The 27,429-nt window shown below is 29.8% G+C and overlaps 1 protein-coding gene across 3 annotated transcripts in view; it reads right to left on the reverse strand.

Moving 5' to 3' along the window:
* Positions 1–13,202, reverse strand: part of LOC129976153 (plasma kallikrein-like) — a 40,243-nt gene extending 27,041 nt beyond the window's left edge. The window contains exon 1 of one of the 3 annotated variants that reach the window (XM_056089592.1): positions 13,086–13,202. The gene's annotated coding sequence lies outside the window, so the exon portion shown is untranslated. The other 2 variants (XM_056089598.1, XM_056089585.1) reach the window with 2 other exon arrangements.
* Positions 13,203–27,429: the final 14,227 nt, after the last annotated feature.

Below are 27,429 nucleotides of genomic sequence, written 5' to 3' on the forward strand. Positions count from 1 at the left end.
TCCGCAGACCCAAAAGCATTAGCGGCATCCTTTTAAGTGGTTTGTGAAAGTATAGCTTTTAGCATGGAATTTTCATAGCCGTTAACACTTTAACTTCAGCCCGTATTTTGTTCGTTAAAATATTATGCAATCCCAACAGTGAGCATTTCTTTCGTTCCTTAAGTTTATAGGAAAGCAAGAAAATTAGAAAAAGGGAAAATTTTTAAGTGCGGAAAATGAATCATTAATGAAAACAAAAATTAATTAAACACATATGTTCAGTAGTTTTAAATAAATATTTCATTCTTTTCTTACATTAGAATTTAACTTATTCGAATGTTTTATGCAAATCCTTTCAATCATTCAAGGATTTGGAATAATGTATTCAATTAAAAAAAAAATGTGTCCCATTTTCTCCTTTAAATCTTCAAAAATGTTAGGTGAAAGTGTAATATTTATTTTGAAGTTTTATTAGGAAATCCCTATACTTAAAATGCTGCATATTGTTTCTTTGATAAAATAACTTATTCTTTATTATAATTCGATTTATTTGTTGAATTTACTGTTAAAATTATTTTAAAAATTCCAATTTTTACTATTACTTTATTGAAATTGCTTACCATTTATTAATTGTGCATTACTTTATTAATTGTGCATTACTTTATTAATTATGCATTACATTGTAAAGTTTTAAAATTGAATCTTTCTTGCCATTTTTAATTTAATAATTTGTTGTTTTCTCTTGCTGTATTCGTTATAGATGCTATTTTTTAATTCGAATTTTTAGACTAATAGAATGTGTATCTTGTGTCAAATATCTTCGAATTAATTGTTTATCAGTCTACATCAATTTAGAAAAGGAATGAATATAAACAAATTTAATCTTCCGAATAAGCCAATCAAAATGTGTGTTTTTTTCCCCCTCAGAAAACAATTAAGTAAAAAAAAATGAAGAAAACAGCGAAAACAAAAAGATTAAATTATGAATTTCACATGCATATCTATTTTTACTATAATTATTATCGTTTTGTTAAAAATACTTACTGCATAATTAATAATTATATAATATTTATTAAAACTCTTACATTTCAAGAATATTACCTTTTTTAGCTTGAAAGGAAGGAAGACTAAAAGTAAGCCATATATGAAAAAAAAATTAATTAAATCTACGATCTCAAATTTCAAGTTATCAGGTGAGAACATTATTATTTTTAAGTCATTATTTGTTTTAATTAATTTAAGTCATTAGCCAGTTTAAACCGGTTTGAAACAATCACGAGACTTCTCTCTCTCTCATTATATTATTTATTTATATATAAATTTTTTTTAACTTTCATTTTCAACTTTTCTAGCTGGCAAGCAAACTTGGAGTTCGACCGATTTTGAGAGGAAATAACAGCTATGATGTCATAGCTCTACGTCAACCTTTTAAAAACGCGTCTGCTGTCAAAGAAGCATGCGTAATAATAAAGCAATACTGGTAAAAGCAGGTCAACTTTTTAAAAACGCATCTGCTTTCAAAGAAGCATACATAATAATACAATACTGGTAAAAGCAGGTAAAAAATAAATGCGATTAAAAGATGATGATGAAAATTGCCATTTATGCTTTATTCATTGCCTACGCGATTTCGAGCTTCAATATTCATCGCCTATGCGATTTCGAGCTTCAAAATCCCCTAACCAAAACAACATCATGTTCTAACATGATATAAAAAAAGAATACCAGGCAATACTGTTGTTTACATCAAACTGTAAAAATGAGAAATGTTTTATAATTTTATAAATTTCAAAAGTGCCAGGTAGTTCCTGTAAGTTAAAAGAGCTTATTAAAAGTGCACTAAGGTGCAATTCCTACTCACTGATGGGGATTCTTCCTAATTTTCTAGCATCATAGATTTTCGCATTTAAGCATTTAGATCCATATTAATTGCATTGTTTCTTTGTGCTGATATTTTAACCAGAAACAATGGTACCCCACCCCCGAAAGTTTCTCGGATTCTCTGCTATGAAGGTCTTAGCCCCTCTCACATTCCGAGTAAAATCGCGGACCTTGGATAAAGCAGCGAATGCCTTATATGCGTTGGCGAACAATAGTTGCGAAGTATAAATGTTTGGTGTGAATTTAACATTTCTACTGAATGTGTCGTGGGAATATTTAATTTAGAGGCCCATTTTCCAATCGATTGTTGCCAAATTTGGCGTAGAAGTGCAGTTGTAGTTGCTAAGTCACATGCTGAATTTCAACGATATAAATCATGGTGTTTATGAATTATTGAGTTTATATGCATGCGAAAATACAGAATAATAAACGGCCCGTCCTTTGACAGATTTGCTTCAAAATTTGAAGAGGCACAAGAAACATTCTACGGGTTATGCAAACTAAAAAATTAGAAGCAGGATTATCAGACTAAACGGTAAAATAAAAATTAAAATCAATTATTATATTGTCATATAAAAATTGATAAGAGTCTACGTTTCAGATGCTAAACCTGTACCAAATTTTATTAATCTAGCTCTTTACGATTTGAAGTTATTGAATTTACGTATGTCAAATATTTATGGTTTTATTTCATTGGTGAAAGTTTAGTAAGAAAATTTATGCTTATTATCTGTCTCCGTTCTTCTCTTTTTTGTATGAGGAATAAGAATGACCATGACTGCACATTCCTTCACAATATCAAGGTACAGCAAAGGAAACTGTGCAATTAGAAGACAGATGGCACTGACACTTAAATTTTTAGGGAAACTAATACCGTAAGACTCGATTACAGTAACAAGGTTCGTGTATACAACGAATACTCTATACAACATGGCTCTAATGTCTGCCACAATTCATGCTTAAAACTGCTTCGTTAAACAAATTAAAAACATCAAATTATGCAAAAGAATTTAACTGAAATCAGTCACAGCCAATATTTCTAATCCACCAGCTGATCGTTAAAGGCGGCTGATCTAAAATAAGATACAGATCTACAGCTCTGATAGATAAAATCGCAAACCAAATTTCATCCATCGTTTGGAGTCACATACTCACTGACAAAAAGATTTCATCCAAATGTTTGTGCAGTGCTACACTACAACTTTAAAGAATACATGACATATTTCATTTCTCTATCTCGTTCCATTTTAAAATAATCTTATTGACTTTCACAATATGGTATTAACAAACATATAAAGATTAATCATTCCAAAAATGGTATTTTTCGCAATAAGGGAAGTTTGAAACGTGACACTTCGTCAGTCATCATCGTAGAAGTCGAACTAGTTAATTATAATCAGAGAATACTAGAAAATATAAGCTCAACTCAAAGTATATACTCAAAAATATAACGAATTAAATATTTGAATTATTCAGGAAATTAAAAAATCCATAGCAAATATAGCAAGATAAGTTCCCTAGATGTTTTAATCCCTTAATTAATGACATTTTGTATGATGAACTCATAATTTTACTCATTTTTCAAAGATGAAACGTGTTCATACAAATGAGAGAATTTTCAAGCAAAAGCCAAAGTCAAAATATTAATTCAAAAGAATTTCATTGAGAGAACTTAATTTTTTAAGGTCTCTCATCCTTAAAAAATATAATAAATTAAACATTTAAATAATTCAGAAAATTAAAAATTCCTTTTCATACTTATTCTTTCACAACATTTCACTGATAAAAATTCTTGAGTTTTTAAAACTTTTTTGGTGGCCTCTACGAGCGGGAATAAATTTAAATTAACGATTTTTCAGAAATTATAGAGTTAAGAATTAAAAAATAAATTACATTCAAACTTTTGAAAATTAAAAATTTTAAACCGACTTACCACATTCAATCAATATTTCAAGTTTCAGTATTGCAGGTTCTCTAAATGGAGAAAGAACTAAATCCCAATTATCGTTTAGATTCTCAAATGAAACTATGTGATATGAAATTTTCTCTGTCTCTTCTGTATCATACGTAAGACGGATTTATCCAATCAGCATCAGATGTGCTGAGAAACTCTGCCTATAACTTCCTGAGGGCGTGCACTCACGATGGTCATCATTTTAATCGTTTGTTATTGGTAGGAAAGGGTAATGAATGATAAGATTACTACCTACGTCAATGCAGAATAACTTCCTGGAACAGAAGTTTATAATTAAATTGCTTTTTGATTATCTATGGTTTGGAATCAAAACACGGATGTCCTGTCAGTGAAGCTTCAAAATGATAGCAGAATTAATTGTTATTTGTGCTACAAATAAAGCCAAAAGTTATATCTCTCACACGTCTTTCTCTGTCCCGCCACATGAACCCAAGGAATTTCACCACCTCCCCTCTCTTGGTGACGCTGGTAGAAAGATCCGATCCCATTAAAGATATATTGTATATCAATAACTCGTATTTCAAATTTAGCGTGGGAAAATGTCATTTTCTGAATGTGAGGCAAAAATCTGAAAGAGAATGCTGGAACAGTACCTTTCTTACTATCAGATCATTGCTCGAAATTGATTCCGAAATGGTCCTTTATCCTTGATCCGAAATGGTTCTTTGAATACTAATGATCTAATATTGGGAGCTAAATATTTCAATCCCACTTGCTAATCCCATAATATCTGTTACCACCCCCTCATTTAATGTTAAAACTTTATCAAATCATATCGAAACCTTTTTTCTTTCTCACTTTAATGCAAGGGTATTACACTTTGCCCTCAACAAGTTTTCCAATGAACAAGTTTTTCATCTAACCAACACAGCAATATATAACAAAGTTTTAATAATAATTCCAAAGATAATTTTTAAACTATTTAGGTTTCAAACTTCACGGAATAATTCGCATAGTTATGAAAATGTTATTAGGTTCAAGCATTCGAATGCACGTTAGTTCTCAAGGAGCGCCAATGATGTGAGGGAGTGAGGTGTTTAGAGATGTTTAGTTTACTTATATTAACGTTCCGTTTCTTTAAAGCCACACTAAGGCTAATTTGGGACGGACCTCGCCATTTTGAACCGCGGTCAGATGAAAAGGACGATACTCTACTTTTCATCTGAGCTGAAACCCCTCTTCAAACTTTCACACCACACCAGAGCAAGGACGTTTGGCCGCGATGGGTTTAAGGTGCACCAGACCTGCTTACATGTCGGTTCTTCGGTGGAATCGGAGCCAAAACCTGATACCCTCCGGTTCCATAGCCTGGACCTTACCACCAGGCCAGCGCGGCCCTAGAGACGATGAAATAATGGGAGAGAGTTAAGTCTTACCTGGCCTAGAATCTCCCATTTAGCTGAAATGAAAGCTTTGTTTGTTGTGCTTAAGACGTTTAAAATCATTAACTATTACAAAATTTATCAAAAGTTTATTTACTGACCATTGTAATACATTTGAAATCGAAAAGTAACATTTTTAAAATATGATTTTTTTCCAGTTTTCTCATTTTTCTTGGGTGTGTGTGTGTGTGTAGGAAGGGGGGGGGGGGATTCCAACAAAATCGAATTTTTCAAAAAATAATTCATATTTAAAATTTGAAATTTTTATCAATTATTTACATGTATACAAGCGGAATTATAAAACATTTCGCCTAGTTAAAAATACTTTAGTTCTACTAAATTAGCACTTTAATTACTTCGGTTTGGTTTGGTTTGGTTTTTTGGCGCAAAAGCCGTCTTTGGCCATGCTGCGCCAAACACAAGATTTATTCCAACATTCTTTTTATTACAAAAAAACAATGCATAAAAACGATGTCAAAATTTAAAACTCAAATTTGCTTTTCGATACCAATATCTTGCAAGAATAAAAAATTTTTTTGGTTGGGTTTCTCACCCAACAAGTCTTTTAAAGTTACATTGTTGCTACCAAAATGGATCCGTCTAACTTGGTTAAAATTAATTACTTCGGATATAATTAAACCATCATTACTTTTATAATTCATTATTGAAATCTTTTAAATACCTATAATTTCCCAATTCAAATATTTTCACTGAGATTAATAACTTTTTATTTATAAACGTAATACCGGCGTTAAGATTTCTGCAGCCTTCTACCATTATCCAAAAACAGATCTGGATGTGAACTTGTGGGCATGTTTTGAATAGCTAACTCAACTATTTAAACGTACAAATTTATTTTTCTCACCTTTTATTAGAAAGTAGGCGAGAAAGTTTCCGGAAGACCACTCAAACTTGATGTTAACGTATGCTTTATTTGTTTCATTGCATTTTCCATTCGTTTCTTCATTTGGTACTGCGAAAACGTATCCGAACGAAACCGATAAGACGAAGAATAAAATTATCAGTCCATTAAGTTTCACAAGAGGAAACATTCAAGTTTGAAACATTAAAAGCTTTTATTATTATATTTTGTTTATCCTCATTGATTTATAGCTCACCGCTAATGCACCATCAATTGTCATTTTTAGAAATTAACTGGTTCTTGTTAGAAATTAAAAATAACCAGTTATCGACACAGTGAAAAAATTAAATGAGTGAGTTAAATTGTCAAAAATAAATGGAATGAATTGAATGAAACAAACATATTAACCGGCTGTATATTGAAACGTCATCAAGTAATTGCTTATTCTTTGCAAAAAAATCATGGAAATTGGAACAACGTTATACTTGCCAATAACAGATGAGTATGTGTATGCGTTCGTGTGCCCATGAGCTGATACTCTACAAGGTAGGGCTATTTCAGCTATAGTTACCAAATGCGGTTTTAGTTTAGCTTAGTTATATTAAAGGCCCTTTTAAAGCAACTCTAGGGCTATTTTGGGACGGACCTCGTACTTTTGAATCGCGGTCAGATGACGAGGTCGACACCTGAGCTGAACCCTCCTCTGCAAGCTTCCACACCACACCAGCGGGAGGGCACTTGGTCCCGATGGATTTAACATGCATCAGAACTACTTGCACGACGGTTCTTCGGTGGAATCGGGCTTCGAACTTGAAAATCTCCGGTTCCGAAGTACCAAATTAACCCTCCAAACTTCCGCATAACATCAACGAAGGACAGCTGTTATAAGAGAGTGATTCATGAGTAAGGGCATTTAATTATAAAAATTGTCAGTTTTCACTTGCAAAACTTGATAATTATCCTTAATTCCGTGACTGGTGTCAGGAAACTCCATTGTGAAACATCCGTGGTGTCTCAAGCTGACAACTTACACACAAAAAAAGAAGAAAATGTATATTTCCTGAAAATCAAAAAATATCAAACAAGGTAAGAATAAATAGACTGTTATTTATCTTCATAATTTATAAATTGTTAGGAAAATAATAAGCTGGATGCATAGACAGCAAAAAGTCCAATACATTTGATAATGCAGTACGATGATTTACTCTACAAGAAGCAACAGTAATGAAAATCCAATCAAAATGTACAGCAACTGTCGAAACTGATAATGCAAATATTCAGCAAACTTCAGATTTAATAATAGAATAGCATTACCAATAGTGCTCTACGCATTTCAGCTTCCAGCTAATATTATGAAAGAATTCCAGAGAGATTAAATCCTCAAAGGAGCGTCTCCACTATTATAGTCTCCCGATAGAGCATGAAGTAACAAAATACTCCAGAATTTGGTTCCTAATAGAGATAGGGCCGAAATTCTTGTATTTTCCAGAACCTTCACTATTATCACCAAAACAATCAAATCCGTCAACAAATCATCAAATGGAAGCCACATTTGTCTCCAAGATAGATCATTGAATCATCCGCTCAGCATCCCTTAAGAATTTCAGCAAATCTTTCTTTCCAACTATAGAGTTAATATGACACGGAAGTACTATTACAGATTCGTAACATCAGTTTATTTAACATTCACACTGGTTTATCAGCATTTACTTTAACCAAGTTTTTTTTTCTTAATTATTATTCTAATTAGTAAAATAGATTAAATTTATTCAATTTTCTCATTGGTATGCAAATATTGAAAATATATCAATACTTGCTCAAAATTTTAATAAATACTGCGAATCAAATTCGGTTTTTCATTTTTTTTTTTCTTTTTGATGCATACGTTACTATTGTATATATTATTATTTATACTGTATATATATATATTATTTATACTATAAAGAAATTTCAGATTTTCATTTGGAGTAAATATTTAAAAGGTTTTTTTTTATGAATTTATTTTAGTCAGCTATTGGGAATTTTAATATGATTGATACTTGATGACAAAAATAGAATCTCTTCTTCAATATAAAATCTGCAAACGATTTCGTTTCAACTTCTGAATATTTGGTTGCAGAACTGTTTAAATATATCATTCAATGTAAAGCTGTGCTCTATCGATATAAAGACGAATGCTTATATGTTCTATTTCAAATCTAAAAGTTTTGTTCGATCTTAATAATTTTGCACACGTAGCCCATTCAAGACAAGAGAAAAGCAATATTCTGAAGTTAATAAAAATTTATTAGAAACTAAGCAATTATTTTATACTTGCGGCAGCGATATCTTCCTAAAATACTATCTCACAAAAATGATTTTTTCTCTAACTCAACAAAACAACCTTTATAATGATATCATTTTCATTCCTGTGCAGATTTTTTTTTCTCTAATTTGAAAAATTTTTAAATTTAAATTGATACGCAAGGTGTAATGTTTTTATTGTTATAATGAATTCAAACTCATTTCATTTTTCCGTCAAGCCATCTAGTCACGTGCTCTTGCGAATGGCAAAATTAAATCAGAAAATTACTTTTTTTAGACATAAGCTCCTAAGTAGGATTTCCATTTCTACTTTTATTTCATAGTATTATATACACTTTTTAATTTGCGTCGGTGGTAATTTGTAGTAAACAGATTCCATTAAATTTATATTTTTCAGTCTTATCAAAGTGACATTTTAAATAAATGCTTTCCATATTAATAGTTTGACAGCGAAAAAGATTGTCGCCAACTAACTATATTTTACATTTAATTCTTTTATGGACGGAAATGCAATTAAAAAAAAACTTTAAAATATAGATGCCAAAAACTATAGATTTTCAAATAGCAAATAACAAGCATCTAATATTAAAATATATAATTGTTTAATTACATCATATCGTTAATGCAATACGGGATCTATTTAAAAAACTAAATTGAAGGGAATTACGAGAATATTTAGAAGGTATTATTCAACTTATTTTCAAACTTTTAAATATTACACTAGATATATTCTTTGGAAACCCCTCTTCAATTATTTTTCTGAATGTCTTGAAACAGGCAATATATTTTAAAAGATGTGTATTTTTAATATTTCTATAACTGAAACTGATTTCTGGCGATTTAAGAGATATTTGAACGGCATCTGCAACAGAGTTCTTAGCTTATAAACTTAGTGTCAGAGTCTACATTAGGACTTGAGTGATGTAGACTATTACTTTGCAAGAATTGTATTAATTTTGTTATTGTTCATTAATCGGATATGAATCAGAAATTTTAATCAATCATATTTTAAACTAATAATAAAAATTTTTGACACAATCTAAGTGCTGATAGATGGCAGTTTGGATGATTGATAAAAAGCAGTAGTAGTGCTTTGAAGATTTCGATTCATTCAATTAATACCGAGAGAACAGAAAAAAATCTGTGGTATTCGATATATATTTAAATGAAAATCTTCAAAGCAATGTTGCAGTCACTTTGAAAACGTGACAATCATTTATATTATTTCATTTAACCATTTATATAATTTCTACAATGACGAAACTTCGACATTTTTTAACTACCTTCAACAGCTGATGTAAATTTCTTCACAGTATGTCTTTTATTAATCCCTTAACTGTTTTATTTTCTTTACTATCTAATAAGATGACACCTTCTATTTTGGAAATATTTTCTTACTTTGATTCAAATGGAAATCTATTGAATACTTGATTATCTATGTATTCGAAGTAATTTTAATATAGAATTATAATCGTTATGAGTGGTTTATTTTTTGCTTACAATTATCAAAATTCGATAAATCGATGCACGTATGGCACTCGGGCAAAACAATTAAGTGGTTAAATAATATTTTTATTTTTTTAAATTTGATTTTAAAACACTTTCCATATAATTCATTTAGCTTTATTAAATAAGAAATGGAGATTATTTTGTATTAAACTGAAAATTATACCTCAGTCTAAAAGATTGCATTGATATCATAACATCAAAATTATAATTTTTATAATTTCTGCATACTATTTCTATAAATTTTAATCAATTGTTAGAATCAAAATTCTCTTATTCATTATTTTCAACTCTCTTCTAAAACGCCATATTAGTCGCTTACTTCAAAAGAACAATAATGAAGGTCTTGAGCATTTTTACCCGGAAGTTTAATTATCAAGGGATGCAATGTCATGCTTGCCCTGATATTGATTGATAATCAGATGTCGTGCAATTATATCTTGTAGACAAAAATAAAGTTTACAGTTTGATAACCTTTCTAACGCTTGAGCGCATATAGAACTAGTTTGCGACTGATGAACCTTTACCGTTATCCCTGCCATTTTTATTGAACTCTTTTCTCTATTAATAGAAAATATAAACGTTAAATAGAATTCATTGAATAGTATTTAATCGCGTCATAGCGTCAATTATTTCCGGTCTGTTCTAGACTCGTAATCCCTTTAAATTATACGAGTTAATTTTTTAGTAGGCAATTTAAATTATTCGAGAGCTTCAAATACAGTATATATTTACAATAAGTAAAATTGAAATTACTAGTATGGTCGTAAATAATTTTAAGCACATTTTTATTAAAGAAAATGACCTTTTTATTATTAGATTTTATAAAAGTGAGCAATGAACTTACAATTTGATGAAGGCTTCTTTATATTTGATTTGCAAGTAGTAGTTTTCAACAAAAGCATGAATTTGGCAGAGGCTCTATTCATTGGACGTAACTAATGACGTTTTCCCGAAAAATCTCAATATTATTAATCATATTTAAAATTAAGTCAAAACAACGAAGTAAAAAAGGCTATACCAAACAGAATTCGAATCAAAAAATAAAACCTTCAAAATTGTCTTGGTAATGTTAAAAGATAATTATCAATTTTTGAGTAGCAAAAATAGTGAAAATGCCGTATGAAAACCTCTCCCATTAATTACTTCCTTAGAAAATAAGTTAAATGTAATTTTTGTTTATTTCAAGGACATGTAATAGAAAAAATATTTAAGTAAAATGCAATTTAAATTTCAGAACATTATTCGCAAGATTTATTCTTATTTTCAAAATAATTTGCAGAGAAACGTGGTTGCATTTTTTTAACTCAAAAGTCAACGATCCTGCAAACTTCGTATTTCATCTTTTGTCAGCCAATCAAAATGGAAGTGAACACTATTTTCTACCAAACGTAGATTCAGTCAGATAAAACTTAGTGTACAAATTTAGAGTTTAAAATGGAATTCATACCAAATTTTCAACCAAATCCGTTAAGGTGTCGATTGTCTCTCGGTTTAAATGAAGATATAGACGAAACAAAAAAACGTCGCAATTTTGATAAATACAATTCGGTTTTTGATCTTGCTACTAAAATTGTAGTTTTATATAAAATTGATTTTTTGTCGAAAAAAAAAATGGGTCAAAAATGCATATTCAGTTTTCCCTACTATTATATGAGACGCAAAACTCCGATGTTTTAAGCTCTGAAATTAAAAATCTGAACACTTGTGGTGTTCAGGTATTTTCTCGTGTACACTTTTTACAAGAGGGCGAAATAGTTTGTCACTTTTTTTGGTAGTGAAAAAATGTCGGAGAAACCATTTTTGCCAATTTAAAAATAAATTTATTATTTTAATTGCATCTAAAATGTACATAATTGAAGATTTAATTGAAATTATTTGACCGTTGTTGGTGAAGACAGTGAAAATATTGAAAAAAAAAATGAATAAATAATTCCAGCACCTTTTTAGATGCAGCAAAAACCACCGTTTTGTCGTTCGGATCTTCAGAGTTGAATTGTGAAAGCACAGAAGAATAATTTTTAAAATTGATTTAATTTGAATCAAACTTCAATGGCATATAATCAAAACAATTTCAGAACAAAATTAAAATCTGAGTATTTCCTTAAAAATTTCTGTAAGAAAAAAAGATTTTAATCAAGAATTACTGCAATAAAAGTAGTCTTTTTAATATCTATTAAACCAAACGCATCTAATATATTTAGCAGTATTTCTAATGGAGATGTTTTACGGAATTAAATAATTTTTTATTTAATCTATTCCACATTCTTTACTTTAATTGCGATATAACACATACTTTTATTCCAGTGAGAAATATAATGAACAAATATCAACTTTCTGACTGTAAATTATCTTTTTAGAAATTGATATACTCTATAATGCAAATGTTTTGTAAATTTTGAAATTGCTTCGTGGTTTCCACTTTAATTAAAATACAAATCAAACTTTTAAACAGTTTATATCAGTGCATTCTTTTTGAAGCCAAATTCATTGGTAAAAAAAATGCTAAATATTTCTTTTTCGAATTGATGCAGGCCAATTGCAATAAAAGTGTATATAATAAAATTAAACTCCCTCGTATATTTTTAAAGTTGTGCTAATAATAAATGATAAGTATTATAATAAATAATTGTTAAAAATATTTAATTTTAATAATTGTTATTATTCCTTTTTTTTTGGGGGGGGAGGGATTCGCCGAAATTTAAAATGCCACGTTCTTTATGTATTTTTTAATTCTTTGTGTATGAAGAAACAAAATAATATATGATTAATTCTGTCACAAAAGTGGCTATAATTCAAGTATTTTCTTTGCTTTACGCTAATATTAAGATAGGTTAATAAATTTCTACATTTAAAATTCTTTTATGTAAATTAAATTTTCACAAAAATTTGATATAAAAATATTTGACACTAAAGATTGCTATATTATTAATAGAGTTTAAATTAAAACAAGTAAAATACTTGATATAACAAAAGTATAATAAAACTTTTCTTTTAAGGTTCTTTTATGATCTGAAGAAAAGAACCTTTAAATTGTCAAATTATTTCAAACAATTAATCTCTCGAATCGGAAAACTTTTCCCACATCTATACTGTGAAAAATACAGAATTCTTTGTATTTTTCATATTAGGATTGAAGTAATTAACTAAAACTTACTTTCGAAATACATAAATAATCTTTAAGACAGTCACTTACCTTTAAGTCAAGACTCGGCTGACAAGGTTTAATGTCACGGCAGTGAAACCTGATCAAATTCCGCCAAACAGGCGGTTAAAGGTAAGGAATAAATAAAACTGAAAAATCGGAATTACAAGAGAGTTTAAAAACATTTGTAAAATTTGGGACCAAACAAATGCATTACGAATAATTAAATTAAAGACAATGACTGTGCTTGTTATAACTAAACCAGTCATGCTAGTAAAACCAAAACATCTTAAAAGCCTAACTAGTTGCAGATAGGGGAAGAGTGAAAAAGGGTTGTCATTGAAAGAAACGGAAGTAATGAATCCATTGATGAATAAAACGCTTTTTGTCAGCTCTAGAAAAATAAAGTAATTGAACTCACCGTCGTAGAGAATTTGTATTATAAATATGCAGCAAAAGATATCTTTAGTGGGCTTCAGATGACTTTTTTTTTACATTTTGAAAATAAATTGCATGTTTACTTTTCAACAGGATGCATTCTATGGAATTCGAATTTTTAGAGGAAATTCAGTCTGACGTCGTTATATGTGATTTTCGTTTTTCTTTTAAATTTCTATACAGTTTTTAAGTAGTTTCGTTAATTCTAAATCTATTTATCTTTTTTTTTTAATTCTAAAAGTATGGGATACCCTATGGGATTTAACATTTTTTTTTGTGTGTGTTCTTAAAAAAAGTTATTAATGTATTCTGACTGCAATTCTTCATTTCTGTTTTGTGTTTCGATGTCCATCTGTATTTGTCATCTTGATCTTGAAATAAAAAGTTGCTTTTAGTGAACAAATGAGTTTTGTTGTCGAACCCGATTAAAAGAATATCATAAGCCATTTGAGAAGCATCGGGAATAACATGGTACTTCAGACGATATTCATATGCTTTATGGCACTAGCTATTTTTGCTTTTTTTTCCCCCTGTTATCAATGTAATAAAATATTAGTAGATGATAGTTTGCCGAACACTATCTGCACAATAATAAACTGTGACTGTAACTAGTGATAAAAAGTAAGTATAAAGTTCCCCCTCTGGACTTTTTGCGTCCACTTCCACAATATGATATAATGCTGGGTTTACACTTGGCCAGTTATAAGACGGCAAGTAGGCAGCGCATGCGTAGGAAGGCTGAAAAATGCTGTTCAGTCGATGGCAAGTAATTGTCCTGACAGGACAACTACTAGCCGCTGTATATATATATTTTAACTGCGCGTAGAATTTAGCTGGTTTTTGGCGCGAAAAAATTGATAATTTATCATGGATTAATTCGCGAGTTCGCAAATTGTACAGACTAACTCTATGGCAAAGGATACCGACGTGCTCTGATTGGCCGATTTCTTTCGCACCGACTTTCATATGCTGTAGCTGTTGCAACCCTGTTGTATTGTTTGTTTTCTACGTAATTTTTTTGTCTGCCATTTTTCAAATTGGAGGAATTAAATCTTCCAGAGAAATACAATTATAAAATAATTGAGATTGATGAGAATAGAGCTATTTTTCGTATTTCAGATCTTGTAAATAAAGAATTAGCACAGGTAGCAATTTTTCTGTGAAGTATTATTAAAATAAGACTTGAAAATTAAGCTTTTATTTCACGGGAAATGATAGGCCAATTTTTTTATTAAATTTTCACATTAAAATCATTACTATAAAATATTTATATGCAAATATACTATATTTATTAAGATATTTAGACGACATTAAACGGAATAGAAATCATTATAATTCTTATTGAATATTCATGCAAAATAAAATAAGAAGATATTTATTAATTAATTTCGTATTCAAATCATTACCATAAGATGTCTATCTGCAAATGTGCTTTATTTGTTAAGATATTTAGATTCATACAGTAATTAAGAATCTAATTATTAATCTTGATATTTGTTATTAACTTAATATTAAGATTTATAAATATATAAATAGTTTATACATTTCTTTTGAATACTTATTTCTTGCATTTCTGTAACACATATTTTAGGAATGGATTCAAGAATATCAACAAAGATCGGAAACAGTTTGGCACAGTTTTGCAAGGTTTGAGCCAAATAAGCGATAACTACACTATTATGAGTGCAAAACATTGTCAAAAAGATGCCAAGGCTTAAACCAATCAGAGCACGTCGGTATCCTTTGCCATAGAGTTAGTCTGTACAATTTGCGAACTCGCGATTAATTCCAACATTTTTTGCTGTTTGTTCTTTCTGGTGCAAGTTTTTTTTTTTTTTCATTTTATTTTATATTTTTTTCTGTAGTTTTCCAGATTTAGGTGTGTTGACCTTTTTTTTTTTTTTTTTCTTTTTTTTTTACCATGATTCTTTGTGTAAATATCCTTCATTTTAATACAATACGCAGTGGGAAAAAAATTTTGGCACGCCAAAGCGACAATTTGTAGCCAAACATGCAATGCCTGAATCTATCTTATGAAATCGTGGCAAACATAAATCGGCCCCTTTCTACGCATGCGCTGCTTACTTGCCATTTTATAACTGACAGAGTATAAATCCGGCATAAACATAAATGAATTACCAGACGATAAAAATTTATATTTTCAAAGCTAATATAATCGGTAATACATAAAAATAAAGAAAGAAAGCAATGGCAATGGCTAAAGCAAATGGCAATTAATTGAATATGTTGGAAATATGATTATTTTCACAATTACGTATACGAATACTGTAGAACGAATTTCATCTTCAAACAAGACGAATAACTCTGATTTACCCTTGTCACAGAGCTATCAATGTCCTACTGCTAGTGATTTATTTTTATGGAGCTACGCTAAGACATTGTATATAAGCGCCCATTGCCGAAAACAGTCACTGAAGTTAATGAACGCTATTGACAATGTAAAACTTCAAAATGCGTGTAATAAATTTGACTACAATTTCAATGTTTGTCGTGTGACGAAAGATTTACACATCAAACATTTGAAGAAAAAAATTGTCGTGTATTTTTTAAAATATAAATATTTAATAACCAGTTATTTGTTTGATACCTCTACATAGCATCTCATGAAAGAGAGAATCTAGAATAAAATGTCGCCCTCAATTCTTTCACCTGTTTCTTTTGTATTCAAACTCTGATACAAAACTAACATCAAAACTTCAAAAACCATAGATCATATTTTATTTATGTAGCTTGTTTTATTTTTTTATCCTTTCCATTTGCATCCTTGATTTTGAGTTAATTAAGCAATTGACATCATCTTTCTATATAATGTATTAGATTACCATAAATTCAACTTTCATCCATCTAGTTTTTTCCGTTTTTAAGTTAGCATGTTCACAGATTTTTAAAAAAAATGTAAAACGAAAAATGAGAATCAAAGGAGAACGAATCTCGGTACTAAGAAAATTGAATATGAGAAAATATGGTACGACCGGAGTTTAACCCCCTGCTTGGCGAAATTTTCAAAAATCGCCAACTCGCCAACAACGGTCTTGCGCCGTGTTTTGCGAAATTTTCAAAAGCGAGGGAGCAGATGTCCAATCATAGCGCTTAATAAAGGCGAAAGATAATAGGTTTGCTAGTCTAGAGAATACGAAGGTTGCCAGCTTTGGCGCGTTATCGCAACTTGGCGAAAAAGGGTGTTAAACTCCGGCTCAACCGAAAATATATAGAGAGAAAGAAAATCAGATACATTATATAGAAAGAATATATCTGAATATGAGATCTGAATTTGAATTATCTCATAACCAGAATTATCTCTTTCTATATAATGTATTGGATTTTCTCATTCTCAGATATATCTGAATATGAGATCTGAATTTGAATTATCTCATATATCTGAGAATGAGAAAATCCAATACATTATATAGAAAGAATATATCTGAATATGAGATCTGAATTTGAATTATCTCATATATCTGAGAATGAGAAAATCCAATACATTATATAGAAAGAATATATCTGAATATGAGATCTGAATTTGAATTATCTCATATATCTGAGAATGAGAAAATCCAATACATTATATAGAAAGAATATATCTGAATATGAGATCTGAATTTGAATTATCTCATATATCTGAGAATGAGAAAATCCAATACATTATATAGAAAGAATATATCTGAATATGAGATCTGAATTTGAATTATCTCATATATCTGAGAATGAGAAAATCCAATACATTATATAGAAAGAATATATCTGAATATGAGATCTGAATTTGAATTATCTCATATATCTGAGAATGAGAAAATCCAATACATTATATAGAAAGAATATATCTGAATATGAGATCTGAATTTGAATTATCTCATATATCTGAGAATGAGAAAATCCAATACATTATATAGAAAGAATGTATCTGAATATGAGATCTGAATTTGAATTATCTCATATATCTGAGAATGAGAAAATCCAATACATTATATAGAAAGAATATATCTGAATATGAGATCTGAATTTGAATTATCTCATATATCTGAGAATGAGAAAATCCAATACATTATATAGAAAGAATATATCTGAATATGAGATCTGAATTTGAATTATCTCATATATCTGAGAATGAGAAAATCCAATACATTATATAGAAAGAATATATCTGAATATGAGATCTGAATTTGAATTATCTCATATATCTGAGAATGAGAAAATCCAATACATTATATAGAAAGAATGTATCTGAATATGAGATCTGAATTTGAATTATCTCATATATCTGAGAATGAGAAAATCCAATGCATTATATAGAAAGATGACGTCATTTGTTTTACCTAATTAACGCAAAATTAATTGTCCCTGCACCCCTGTGTTAACAGGTACCTGCCTAGTTGGAAATCCATCAGTGAATGCTCTCAAATGCAAATATTTCTGATTGGCGACAAACATGCTAAGTAATAAATTTCCCCAAAAAAATTTAATCAATGTACCATAATATCCGTTTATCAGATATTATTGAATATTACTGCTATAGTAAACAGTTTTTTTTTAAATGATTATTCTGTTCATTTATGAAAAAAAAAAAATTAAACCTTATTTCGAAAAAATCATTTTTCTCCCTTTTCTTTATTTTTCTGTACGTCCATCATTTCATCAAAAATTTAATCTTTAAAACTCAAATAGCTAACAAGCTAAACTAATATCATTGTAAAGGTTTTCAAACGAAAAGGCGATACTTTTTAACTAATAACCTGATGAAATAAAAATGTATACTTTCAGTTAAAATATTCCTTTTGCCCAAGAAGTAAAACAGAATTTTTAAAAATCAAAAATTCATGATGAAAGGTCTTAATTTATGTTAGAAATTGTACATTATATAGAGATTTCAACAAATTATTTATTTTCATAAATTTTAAAACTTTCTCTTTCTTTTATATTAAAGTATGTTAATCAATTGCTATATTCCTGGCAATACCGGCTACTTTGCAAAAACAGCGAATATCAACTGCCCCACAGAAAAGGACCGCTCTGTCCCTTTCAGGTGCCTCGCGGTGATATGCAGCTGAAGGACATAGTGTGTACACACACCTGTAGGAATCCCTTTCACTATCCCTTCCCAATGCCCAATGAGAACTCATTTGCAATAAACGAACATTCCAAGCTTAAGCCCCTTCATCCATCTTCTACGCATACTTTCGAATGCCATTTCGGGCGGGAAGCCAAAATGATCAGATGGTACTTTTGAGAAGACATCGACTGTTTTGATGGTATTTGTACAGAATAGAGGAATATGTTCCAAGCTGCAGTAGATATCAGTGGGTGTAGTCTCTCCAGAACTTTCCAGCATATTCCCTAATAAATGTACCTGTGCATTATTAAACACATGCCACTGGAGAGAAATAGTTAAGAAACAACCTATTAAGGTGCAATCATTGGCAATTAATTGATGGGATATGTTTGGTCAATACACAAGTACCAGAAAAACGAATGAGCATTTTGGATACTTTTTTTTTTCAGACTGATTCAAAACAAAATTTGAAAGAGAATTCAGTTCACAAGATCACGCACCAAATTTATCATATTTATTTATTTACGTCTTTGCCTTTTTTGAGTATAAGAAATAACAGACCAACAAATGTTCAAAATTTTGATAATAGTTCTAAATTTTATAAAGATATATACTTCATATGCTAAAACTATGATCCAAATTTCATTTAACTATATTGTTAATATTTTTGAATTATTGCGTTTATATGCATAAAAAAATACAGAAAAACAAACGGTCACCCCCCCCTTCACTGATTAGTTTCAAATTTGAACCATATCCACATTTTAGATCTTAACTTGTATACAAATTTTATTTATCTAGCTCACTTCATTTTGTAATTATCGTGTTAACTTATATTCGTACAGCCAAACTTCCTTTGGATGGATTTCGTTCACAATTTGATAGAAATGTGCAAAGTTGGTATAAAGACACATACCAATTTTCATCAATCTAACTCAAAGCGTTTTTTTATTATTATTATTATTACTATTTATCAATATTAGAGGTATACTGATTCAATTCTAAAAATATTTTGTTCGGATTCAAGGGGGTTATGAAATATGGAGATTTGTCAAAATCTCTAGTTTGAATTTTTTGACGACTACAATAGTTTCGCTTTGTATGTATACATCGCATACGAAAATGTCCCTAGTGCTAATGGCCTTTCTTCCCGACATTTTCTCTCATAACTTTTTGATAAAAGTATTGTTTAATCCTTAAAAGATTATGGATCTTTGACAAAATCATGATCGCTGCAATTGCGTAGATTTTTATTTTCGCCTATGAGAGTATGCTTCTTCGTATTTTAAAGAACAGGACACTTGTTTATTAAATGTGTGCTGTTGATGAATAATATTTACAAAATATCGATCTTTGATATGAATCTAGCATTTTTACTGAACTTAACGTGTTATCTTAGGGAAATAATAGGCCGCGGTGGTCTGGTGGTACGGTCTCGGTTTATGAGCCGTAGGGTTTCAGGTTCGAGACCATATTCCACCGAAGAACCGTCGTGTAAGGGGGTCTGTTGCACGTTAAATCCATCATGCCAAACGTCCTCCAGCTGGCGTGGTGTGGAGAGGGGGATGCCAGCTCAGATGTCACCCTCGTTATCTGACCGCGGTTCAAAATGACGAGGTCTGTCCCAAATAGCTCTAGTGTTGCTTTACAACGGGACGTTAATATAACTAAACTAAACCAAACTAGGGAATTAGTCCCTGACACATGTACCAGAAAATAAAATTTGTATTTTTGACGCCTTTTCACCGAGCGATTGAAACCATATTTGACATAGAACTACAATTGTAATCCTAAGATTGCATACCAATTTTCGTTCATTTAAATTTTTGCATTTTTGAATGATCGCTTTTACATACATGAGAAAGCATACATTGACAGACGGCTAATCCCTTAATAGATTTGATTCAAATTCAAAATTTGATTAATTTCATTCAAAATTTGATTTAAAAAATCTATAAATTTAGTGTTAAATCAAGTTTTATTGTATTCACAGACAGATATAATTTTAAAAATATGTTTTTCGAACTAAGGTAGTTTGAAACACGGAGATTAGTCAAATTCTTGAGTGCCAATTTTTTGACGATTGCAGTATTTTCTCCTTGCAAATTTCATAAACAAGAAAGCAAAATGCGAAGCCTTCGCTTACCTGAAGAAGAAAAAACCGACATTGAAAACTACTTTGCTACTAATTTGCATTTTAGGTTTTTAAAAATTAAGAAATTCATGCTCTTGAGGATTTATTTTATAAAGTAGAAAATATATTTTCAATGTAAAGATTACTCTAATATTATCATATATTTCTCTAAATTTGCCAATTTTGTTATATTAATAATATGATATTATTTAGAGCTCTCTAAACGGTAATAAATAAAATCTCGCTAGACCGTAACCCGAGTTACCCAAAAAGAATCTCAAATCCAAAGTAAACATGTAGTACTGTACGAGAATTTCTGGATGCAAAGGCATTTAGGCATGCGAGGTGCATGAAATGTCACGCATGAATAGGAAGAAATCACGTATCAAAAAATTGCAAAAATTGTGTTGCAGTCAAATGCTGACGTAATTGAAAAGCCTGAAGTAGACGAGAGAGCGACTGCTGATGAAGGCTATAGAGACCTATAGACAAGCCTAAGTTTTATTATGTTTTTCAATATTTAAATATCTTGCTTTTTTTACTTTCTCCTGTACGAAATATAGAAAATTCAAACTCGATATTTTGATGAATCCCCATGTTTTAGATCTCCCTCAGTTCTGAAAACACATTTTTTGGGGATATATCTGTTCGTTTGTGATAAAGATAACTCAAAACATCTTTGAGCTAGACGGATGAAATTTGGTATATGATTTTTACACCTAATTTGTAGATTTCTATCAAATGTTGAGCAAAATCTATTCAGAGAAAATCTGTCTGTTCAGCTATTCGAATAAAAGTTAAAACGACAACTACAAAATGAAGAGAGCTGAATGGAAAAATTTGCACACAGATTTAACATATACTGTCAGATTTTAAGCAACATCCAACAAATGGTTGATCGTTTCTCGGTCCGTACTTTCCGAAGCATGTAAATGCGATAGCTCAAATTACAATGACTTAAATATATCAAATTTGGAATGGGATTTTGTGAAAATAATTGAAGCTCAGCATCAAATTTTGATTTCAATCAATTGGAGAAAAATGCACTTGAAATACAATTCGATTTTCTGATATTATAAACCGCATGCCAAGGATTAATCGCCAAAAAACTCGCCAAGGGTCCCAAAATATGTTCAGTAAAAATACTAAATTCAAGCCAAAGATTAATATTTCACGATAACTATTATACGCCAATAGTATGCAATACAAGGCATTCTCTGCCTTGCACGGAGTCCACAATTTTTTTGCGGAGGGTGAGAGTTATTTTTATTAGAGAGAATGTAAGTTTTAGAGAGACCATTCCCGCTGGTCTTATTATTTTTATTATTCAACGAAGCACAAGGCTTTTATAAACGGGACCTAGTAAATAAAAATCTGAGCACTCATGGCATTTACGAACTTACCCAAAGTTCACAATTTTATTTGGGATAGAAAGGGGATAATAAGAAAGGGGGAGAGTATGCGAGAAAGTTATGGTAGACTACTCCTTCTGGTTTAATGTAAAACTTAAAAATATATCAGCTGTAACTTGCTGTATAATGTGCATTAGTATTTTTTCTTTTCACCCTTTCTAGGGCCGTGAGAAGTATGCTTCCCACCAAATTTATCAATCTTTCTATGAAATTATGTAGGTTTGCATCAGTTCTGACAATTTTTTAGAAAGGCAGAAACTTAGACGATTCAGCTCTTTATCTCACACAAAATGATGTGTCTTGATTTGTTATTTAATTATTAATTAACCAAATTAATTAATGAATCAAATGAAATTTATCTAATAAGCTAAATGAATCCCTTTTCTTATTCTAATTTCAAGCCTAAAAATATTTTAACATAATATGACTAGAAAAAAATGGCCCTTTAAAGGGTTAAAGCACAGCAAAAAATTTTAGTGGAAGTGTTACCATTTTAGATTGTTCTTTGCAGTTAGTCAACGCCGTGATATTCTGATGAAAATATGGCTGCATATTGCTGATCGAAGACGTTGGACGGGACACAAGAAACAAGCAAAATTACTGATTTCCTTTGAATTAATAATGCATATATGCAATAAATATATATCGCTAAGCCTAATAAAATATTGAATATATAATTTCAACTTTAATAAAAGCGCAAGTGTAGTTTACAAAAAAATTTTTAATTCACTTTACAATTAAAACATTTCAGAGTTGCGTTTTATAATTGCATGCAAAATAGAAAAATATGTTAATAGATTAAATGGAAAAATCATTTGCTGAAAATGACTTCTTCCTCCTATTTTTAATTTATATAGGCAGAATTGTATTGCAATAATTATTTATCGTATAATTTGTTTTTAAAATTCATATAAAGTAGTACTTAATTTATAAGGATTGATAATACAAATTTATCAAAGGATATAACTCATATGATTCTCTATGGCACCAGCCAGACTGCCTGGAAACTTTAAATATATTAATTACCCTATATATGTGTAAAATATGTTTTCTTTTCCACTCTCTCAAAATCAAAAATTTAGCGATAACGATGAATCGGATATCAATGACGTCAAACATCACTATCCTACGTAGATTCATCTCTCGAAAGAAAAACGCCCTTGTGTGACCTTGTTAATGAGTGGTTCACATCCTTTTACGGCTGAAAACTCATTCATGAATTCATATGTTCCTAAGATCTGCAAACAATGTACTGATTTTTCGGTTTAGATGGAACAAATATTTTTGTGGTAAGTCACTGATAAATATCTAAATGCTGATTCATTCAAATCACGAAACGGGAACACATACCATTAGATTTTCTTGCATACTTTCAGACAAGGCTATTAATGAAAAATTGTTGAAAACTCTTCATTAAATTGTACTTAAGTAAAATTATGAAGTCTAATCTAAAGTAACTAAGTAATAGTTCTTCAAACTATGAAATTTAATTCCAAGTAGTTACATTATAGTTATTTTAGATTGGAGTTCATAGTTCGTGGCGAAATGATGAGAACAGTTTCTAGACCAAATCATTCTAAATTTCTACACTTCATGTGTTAGAAACCATTTGTTCCAGAGCAGATTTAACGTACGCAGATCTCCGTATAACACCAAAACATTCTGAAAATCTAAATTGTTGGTAAGGGGTCAAATCTAGAAAATAATTATTAACAACGTGCTACGCAACTTGATGCACTGGCAATGATAAAAATCCGGCTAAAATAATAAAAATATTGGTATTCCAAACAGAATTTTCTTGCTTTCTTTTTAAATTTTTTTTGGAAATACTATATAGATGGGAGGAAATTATGCTTATCCTATTTAAAATTCGGAAACTTGCCTTTTTAATAATTCTTACTTGATTATGCTATTCTTTTCTTTGATTTATAATTTCTGATTTAAACTATTATAACTTGCACATAAATAAATGGATTTGATATTTTCATAAGTGAATTATTAATACGCGAGTAAATAAACGCTATAGCTATTTTATTATATATATATATACAAGCATTATTTTATGTGAAGCAGAATGCAGTTTGAAGACAGTGAAGATACTTTTAATTTCATGACGCCGTTTTATTTCATTTTGAAGAAGCACGCATATGTACAAGCGATGAGCACACAGAACGGCACAGAAAAGGAATGAGGAAAAAGCTCTTGGACATTTTATTCCTGGTCTTATATAACCTGAGATTTTGATAGGGAAAATATTTCTTCTCAGTGCTAATATATTATTAAGATTTCGATAGGGATTTTCGTTACACGCGTTGAAGAGGTAGGGGAAACACAGGGAGATTTTAAAAAAGAATTTGTCTCATCAGCGGTATTTTGTCTCTTCACGCGGAGTGGGGGAAAGTTAGGCTTTCAGCCGATTCAGCAATTTTACATAGCTTCTCTTGGATTAATTAAGTAGAGACAGTGGAATTGGATCAAGAAATAAGAGAATATTTTTAGAATGAATTTACTATGGGCTAAATTAAGATAAAATCTTAGAAATTAATTAAATTGAAATTAAAGTTTAAAATATCATTATATATATATATATTGGTTAGATTTAAGCACACAGCACGGCTGTCAAATAATGATAAGACATGGATAAAATAATCTTTGTAAATTATGCACTTTTCTTCTCTCTTTATTAAAAAAAAATGTTAAAACTCTCTATTAGCCACAGTTATTGAAGCCCAGTGGCGTAGTGGTAGCCGCTTCGCACTCCAAACGCACAAATCCTAGGTTTGATCCTCGGGCTGGGCAAAGTTGACTCAGGCTTTCATCCCTTCAGTGGGTCGATAAACTGAGAACCAAGCATGCCTGGGAACTAAACACTGGGACTCCACGTTAGGCTGACCAGCTACCCGGGACATATGCCTCGCACGCAAGGATCCTCGGTCAAGAAAGCAGATATGGGCAGTGTAGGCCTTGGCCCAGATGGACTGTCGTGTCACTGAGTTTAGTTTAGCCACAGATATTAATCCCAAAAATGTTCTTAAAAAAAAACTTCAGTCATAAATAAAGAAAAATGTTTAACACCAAAAATAAAAACAAAGACAAACCTTTTTAAAAAAAATTAACAAACTTTAAGCAAAGAAATATATTGCACATTAAGTTATCATTGTGCGTGTAGGTCCCTTATTAAAAAAATAAGAATTTGGAAGATGGCCTATTCTGCAAATTATCCGGAAAATTCACTTATACGTATAGCAAACACGGTTAAACGAATTTTCAAATTTGCTACTCAGTTAATGAAAACACAGTTACATCTATTTCTGTGGATAATCGGAAGTTTTCTGTCTGTATTTAGGAAAAGCATCTCTGCATTCACGTAATTTGACCAACGTTTGGTACATATTTACTGTTTTGGTTGAGATCCAAATGATCCATTAATGACATTCATTTATGATAGTAATAAACATTTATGTAAGTGAGATGTCAGTATCTCCTTTTTTGATAAATCATCTTCAATATGATTGCTCATAAATATTCTATCTTCTAAGTAAGCATTCTTACTCAGATTATAAAAATGAGTTCGAGAAAGTTAAGATCTGTTATATAACAACCTTCATCATTAAATATTTCAAATTTTGTCACTTTACAAGAAACACCCCCAATGTCAATTGTTCAGTTATAAAAGAAGGCAAAAAAATTAAATTTTCTACCAATAACAAATATACCAACCAATAAAATATATGGCAATGCTTTCAGCCACCACCATACACAACAATATAGTCTCTAATTCATAGCAGATGTGAAAGAAAAGAAATATTAAAAAATATTTTTAAAAATTTGCTATAAGTTGCAAAAAAAATTCCCTGTTGTAAAACATTTATCGGAATTATGATATTTGTTATTACTTGTTAAGTAAGGATTTATTATTTTGAAAAACAGAGCATTTTGTAAGGCATCTGGATTTAATTCCATCAATTTGAGAGTTTTCATTGAGATTTATATTTAAAATTGCTCTCTACAATGTATTTATTACATCTGCCTAAATCTAGTATTGACTAAGTGAGAAATTATTTTAGGTGAGTGCAATAAAATTATCTAAAATCATTAAGAACAACTTACAGAAATTAAATAAACTATCTGTCTTTATACAAATGAAATTTTATATTTTGTTTTATACAGCACTGTAAGCAATTAGTTGTTAGAATGGCATTTCCGTATCAATTTTTACTCCCAAAATCCTGCAAATTCACCAGTTTTATACATAAATAATCAAATTTCATACCAACACTCAGCATTTTTTTATTTATTAAGTACTATATTTTAAAATGGATCTTCAGTAGTAATTGTTTAATTTATGGTTACGCTGAAAAAATTTCCAAATTTCAATTTCCCCCGAGAATACTGACCTGTACATATGCATTTAAGGTTTATAATTTATTTAATATCCTTTAAATATCGGTAATAAGAAACAGTTTTTATAATCAAATGTTAGCATTCATTATTGAATAGAAATAAATCCAGCAAAAAAGAAGTCCAAAATAAAATTTGAATATCCAATATTGTTTCTAACTCATCTCAATACTAAATTAATTAGAAATGAAAATGAATGAAATGAATGCATAAACAACCAAGCCAATTACATTTATTAAATTCAACAACTGCATTTATAATGGAGTAAATAGAAAAACACTATTATACAACCTCTTAGTCACTACAAATGAATAATTTTGAATACAAATTTATTCCAAATATTAAATACTCTTATAAATTCCTAATGTCAAATTATTTTTGCATATTCAATATAAACAGTTTTATTTTCATATCAAATATTATTTAAACATTTTTTTTTAAAAAGATATGCTTTCAATGATGGTACTAAACCAATGTGAAATATGATATGGAAATGCTTTCAACAAAAAAAATTTTTAATTCACAAACTATGCACAAAGTTTTGAATATTTCTTACTGAATAGACACACTTTTTATTCAAATAAAAAAATTGAAAGAATGAAAGATAATCTCATCAAATGTTTATCAATTATAGTCACTTTTTATTTATATATTCATCCTTTCAATTTTTTTTTATTTACATTCTCATAATAATTAACACTATAACCAAAATAATGCAATAGAATAATAAACAATATTTTAATCTTGTCAATAGAAAAAATGTAATAAAGAATTTGTTCAAAATAATTAAAAAATACTTTTTTTGTTTGCTAGAAACATTTTTTATGCAATTAATATATATCGCAAAGGACAAAATGTATAGAATTCATTCTTGTTTTAAATTCTCTGATAAAGGAATATTAATAAACATGAGAAATTCAAAATAAACAAATATATTGGGTT

This window comes from Argiope bruennichi, chromosome 1, assembly GCF_947563725.1.
Source record: "Argiope bruennichi chromosome 1, qqArgBrue1.1, whole genome shotgun sequence".
NCBI lineage: Eukaryota > Metazoa > Arthropoda > Arachnida > Araneae > Araneidae > Argiope > Argiope bruennichi.